This window comes from Haliotis rubra, unplaced genomic scaffold, assembly GCF_003918875.1.
Source record: "Haliotis rubra isolate DU_JTF1 unplaced genomic scaffold, ASM391887v1 Scf328, whole genome shotgun sequence".
Taxonomy (NCBI): domain Eukaryota; kingdom Metazoa; phylum Mollusca; class Gastropoda; order Lepetellida; family Haliotidae; genus Haliotis; species Haliotis rubra.
This window is the reverse complement of record NW_025767000.1, coordinates 202412-208321: the sequence shown is the minus strand read 5'-3', so window position 1 is coordinate 208321 and position 5910 is coordinate 202412.

Below are 5910 nucleotides of genomic sequence, written 5' to 3'. Positions count from 1 at the left end.
AGTAAAAAACTCTAGCTTAAGTCTAAATTTAGACTGAAGTTTGTTTCGAGAAATTTCCCATCTTTCTTTCTTCATTTATTTCCGTACTCAGGAGGCCTCAGGCCTATAGTACAAACACAGTGAATAACAGGTCATCAGTAGAATTTTTAAGAATCAACATCACTTGTCCTCTTATTTCTCAACATCACTTGTCCTCATATTTCTCAACATCACTTGTCCTCTTATTTCTCAACATCACTTGTCCTCTTATTTCTCAACATCACTTGTCCTCTTATTTCTCATCATCACTTACCCTCATATTTCTCAACATCACTTGTCCTCTTATTTCTCAACATCACTTGTCCTCTTATTTCTCATCATTACTTATCCTCTTATTTTCATCATTTCTCATCATCACTTATCCTCTTTTTTCTCATCATCATTTGTCCTCTTATTTCTCATCATTACTTATCCTCTTATTTCCCATCATCACTTATCCTCTTTTTTCTCATCATTTCTCATCATCACTTATCCTCTTTTTTTCTCATCATCATTTGTCCTCTTATTTCTCATCATTACTTATCCTCTTATTTCCCATCATCACTTATCCTCTTATTTCTCATCATTACTTATCCTCTTATTTCTCATCATCACTTATCCTCTTATTTCTCAACATCACATCCTCTTATTTCTCAACATCACTTATCCTCTTATTTCTCATCATCACTTATCCTTTTATTTTTCATCTTGTAACTTGACATGTCATGTGAGGTGAGAGGCAAGAGTTAGCTCCCTCCCCTTATATACTAAAGAATAAGTTTCCAGAATATTCTCCAACAATCCATTGAGTTGTAGTTCCCTGTGGCAACTTCCAGAATTCAGCCTAAATGTAGCACAAGTAGAACATGCTACTGCCCCCAACTGAATATCAACAGGTTCAATGTATTACACTTTTGACACTGTATCACAAGGAATAACACTGATACACAACCATGTAAAATTCCTAAGGTGGCAAAATTAATCATAAATACATGAGAAATATGGTGTATCAGGTGGCAATGTCGAGGTTCCTTTACGTGGTGTCTCATTGTTGAAATAGTTATTTAGACAACTCACCGATAATGATAACAGCGGTTTCAGGTAATGGTCAGGGTGTACATCAAAGAATTCAAATATTACTGCTTTCTTATAATACGACATTCCGGCACCTGAAATGTTAAACATCAGTGTTTTGGTAGCCCTAAATTAAGAAAATATTCAAAATCCCAGAGCTTAACTGTGGGGTCCGTATTGTGAGAGATAGTAAAGAGCTGTGTTGGCCGTATTTTAAGAGATAGTAAAGAAATAGGTGCAGTGTGTTGTAATACAAATGTATTTGGGTAATAAAATCAATGCAGTGTGTTGTAATACAAATCTATTTGGGCATTCTCTTGCACTAACGTTCTATATTAAACTCTATCCTCTATCTCTCTCGTTGTTAAGTTGCCAGTGAGGGTCGAACGCTCTAGCTGGTGATCTCATTCACGTCTGAATTCACGCCTGACTTATTCCGACCAATATTCATTTATCGAGTGCTGTAGCCTTCTCCTTGACTGTGCACCCTCGACAATAACCCCCTATGTATTTGCTGACGAAGTGGAGAAAGTACATCGACCAGCTTCTTCCACCAGACAGCCGTTACACTGCCTTCTCTAATCCTTCTCAATCTCCCCACCGCGACTATTCAACGTTGCGGCGGGCGTCAATTGCCGTCTGGTAAGCCAAGGATTCGGACCGGGTTATTAAGAGGTCAGAGAACCAGTGTTTGTCTGTTGATGAGATCATTCAGAACTACTCGTGTTATTGCAGGAATCCGATTGACCTCGCGACTTACGTAATTATGCCAAATAGAGCACGCTAGACGAAAACATCAGATCCGTTTTCCCCCTGATTCGTCTATGGACTCCCTGGCTAAAACGATTGTGATTCGTGTAAAATAACGTAGATTATATTTCTTTGCTATGGTCATATGCAGTTGTAATAATTAGTGCTTATTTTATGTGTATAAATTGCTTCAGTGCTTGTGAATTATTTTTCAAATTAAAACCATTATTACTTCCTGATGTCCTCTCATCCTCTCGTCTCTGTAAAGGTTAACTACATCGCCATCTTGCCTTACTTTCTCGCCATACATTCCGCAGCTACGTTTGTTTCTTGGTGCTTAACGGCGTTCTCAATAGTTTTCAAGTCTGGGCCAGACCATCCCGTGATTGACATTGTGAGCATCCATGTACGCAGTTGAGATACTATGACATCAGACAAGTGAGGGAACCTGACAACCCGCATGGGTTGCTGCAGACCAATTCTAACCCAAATCTTCACGGGCAGAATCTTTGGAAATACTTTCAAAGCAGATTTCCAGAGAACGAAGATACTGTGCTTGTCTTTGAAGTTCAATATGTGTTTTTTTTGCTCAGCGAAACCGATAATAATGTAATAGTTGAGGAACACACCTCGTTAAAATTGATATTTCACCAACAAATACCAAAGGTAACAATTCGTATATAACGTTTCTACAGACGTACACGTAAGTTTTTTTTAATGTAATTGACGATTGATAGAACAGTTGTTTAATTTGATTATTTTTATTAAAAGGTATGCGTGGGCCGAGTAATTTGTACACCGGTTTTGTATAGACTCGGGAAACAACCGTATGACCCCAACAACATCTGAAATGTTGTTACCATATTGATTGATTTTCAAACAGAAGATGTGTCAGCATTCATGCAAAATTTGTTGTTTTAAGTTTTGAATAGTTTTAAAATGAAAATATGTTTTACATAACAAAATCCACGTGGACGTATTCCTTGAGCCCCAATACAGATTGTTCTTCAATTTAAGATATTTTCAACTGAAAATCAAATACGATAAATCCAGCTGATTTACTAGATTATTTTGTCCTTCAGTCTACGTCAAGGAAAGAGTTATAATTAGCGCTAAGCTGCCATTCTGTAAAGGAGTGACTACATCAGTGTTGCAGTGTAATAAATACACGACTTCGTCGAGATCAAGACAGGGTCCAAATCCCATCATCATCCGCTTTGTGTATCATTAATAACGAAGCTTTCACATTTCACCCTCTTTGTGGATCAAGAACATGCAAGGTGAAAATATTTCCGTACTCTGTGTGGGATGGTTTCCGGTATTAACCGTGGAGTCACAGCGAACAGACGGAGTCAATGGCTCTCATGGAATAGAAACAACAATGTAAGATAAGGGACTGCTTTCAGTAGACAGACAACCGGACAGATGCAGAGAAAATCGGATAAGTACAAAATGAGGCTACTTAGAACAAATCTCTATTTGGCTGGTTTTCTTGTTATTGAGCTAAGTGTCATTATTAAGAAAACTACCATATTAGAGCTTCCACAGGGATAATATATACAAAGAACTTAATTAAGCTACTAATGTGAAAACTTGCATCTTTAAGCTGTCATGTCCTCGCCTACAAGCTACAAATGAGCACCGAGACGTTGTAGTAGAAATTACAAGACTTAATTAATCCAAGACGTGGAGCTGAGCGTGTCACTGGCGGTCGACAGTAGCTGTTCTTCACCTACCTCGATCCCAAAACGCGATTCAACTGCAGCCATATTAAATTTTGCAACGATTTTAATGAAAAACAAGACCATCCGGAACCTAAAACTATTAAAGTCGATAACTTCTTGGAGCTGCATATAAAAGTTGGTGTGATGAACAACGGGGAGAGTTCTATGGATATACAACTTGCTTGATAACGGCGACATCAGCTACACTGAAACGCCGCTTACATTAATAATAAAGAAGTTGTATATATGTTACAGGGAATGTGTGAAACCAGGAATTTCACGTAATCCCTGAAAGTCAGTGATTTCGTGAAATCCCTGTGAACCCCAGGTATTTCTTGTATCCCCTAGAATTTCAAGGGATTTCATGAAATTACTGATTTTCATGGTGTTCCATTACACACATTCCCTGTTATGATATCAATGAATGTGTGAAATTAATGTTGTTTCACGAAATCACTGACCCTTTTAGGGATGAGGTGAAATCCCTGGTTTCACACATTCCCTGTAACATATCCATAGAACTCTCCCCGTTGTTTATTAAAATAGATCCTAAAAAACAAAACCCCCAGAAAACAATAACAGAACACCACTCATGCTAATTGTGTTATATATGCCAATGACACAAGAGCTTGTAGGACAATATCGATTTATTGTTAATGAGGGGAAAAGGATACATATTACAAGAGTATGGTATAACACATCAAGGCTTTTGCCATGATTGGTCTGGTCTGACAACAGTAGACAGAAGGCCATCACATTTCATTATGACTCCGGCTAAGTGTATTATATATGATAATATTGACAGTAACTGGAGTTGATGAATGTGATATCCCCTGAGAATGTGATCACTAAGCTGGAGTAGTGCATGGGTTCTCGGATTACCAGTCTGCGCTGTGGTGGAATAACGAACTGGGATATTTTGACATGTGCATTACACGTTTTACTGAATCGTAATGCTAACTTGAGGTCATAAATGAATTTATATCCCAGGAATTTCATATAATCCGGTTGGCAGGGCGCCTGCTGGAAGAAAGGCCTCGGCTTGACGTAGAATCTCGAGGGCTCAAGATATACACAGGAGAGATTGCACGTTATAATTATATAGAATATGACCTCGGGTCGTGTTATGTGCTACACCAATACGCGGACAATAATGATTTGGTTTGAGGGAACGATCTCAATATAGCTCCTAGGTTGAATGCTAATCTGGTAAACCGCCAAAGGTAGCAAGATCTATTCCCTTTCTCTATTGTTCCCTATTTATAATGCCAAACAGGTTATACTGCCCAAGGATTCCTAACAGCATTGTTGTAATACAAAACTGGCTCTCGTGCCAATCCTGTAGCCAAATGTTTCAATTACCCTTATATAAGGACATATAATGCTGGTGCTCTTGTACAAAAGGCATTATGACATGATGTTTAGAGGTCTGTTAATAAGACCGTGTAGACCAGACAATCTAGTGACTGATGACATGAGCATCGCTCTACGCATTTGGAATCTAGTTAGTCGTGATGGAGTACATTCATACATGTAGGGATACAAAAATATACGGATATGTTTTGGAACTTGTCACATCTACTGCCAGAGAAACCAGAAATAACATATCAAAGTTCACTTATGTGAGTGGGTGAGTATGGTTTTACAAGAATCCCACAAAATCACGGCGGAGGACACCCGAAATGGGTTTTAAACATTGTACCCATGTTGAGAATTGAACCCATGTTTTCAGCGCCATAAGCGAACGCTTTAACCACTAGGCTACCACACCGCCCCATTCAGGTATGTACAATCATAAACAATAAATGACTTTATTATATATTTCATCATATCTCAGAGCAATGTTCCATTATGGGAAAGTGCTACCACCGCCTATAAGCTTTGAGTTTGGCTCTGTGATATAACCTCATGACGATGAAATGTAAGGCTAACTGTTAAGATGACCTTCACATTGCACAAGCATGGCTATGGAACAAGATCCGGTGAACTGTTGAGGAGGTTGTTGTAGTCATCCATGACGCCACAGCAACCAACGTTGACATTGTCGGTGTCTGGCATACACTTGTGTATATACGTAAACGTGAATTACACATCATGAAGACACAGAGTGAGTGAGTGAGTTTGGTTTTACGCTGCTTCTAGCAATAATCCAGCAATATCACGGCTGGGGACATCAGAAATGGGCTTCACACATTGTACCCATTTGGGGAATAGAACGCAGGTTTTCGGCGTGACGAGCGAACGCTTTAACCACTAGGCTACCCCACTGCGCCCTGAAGACACAGAGGATTCAGAGATGGATCATATTAAATCATATATAATATTGCTGGACACTCTATGACGC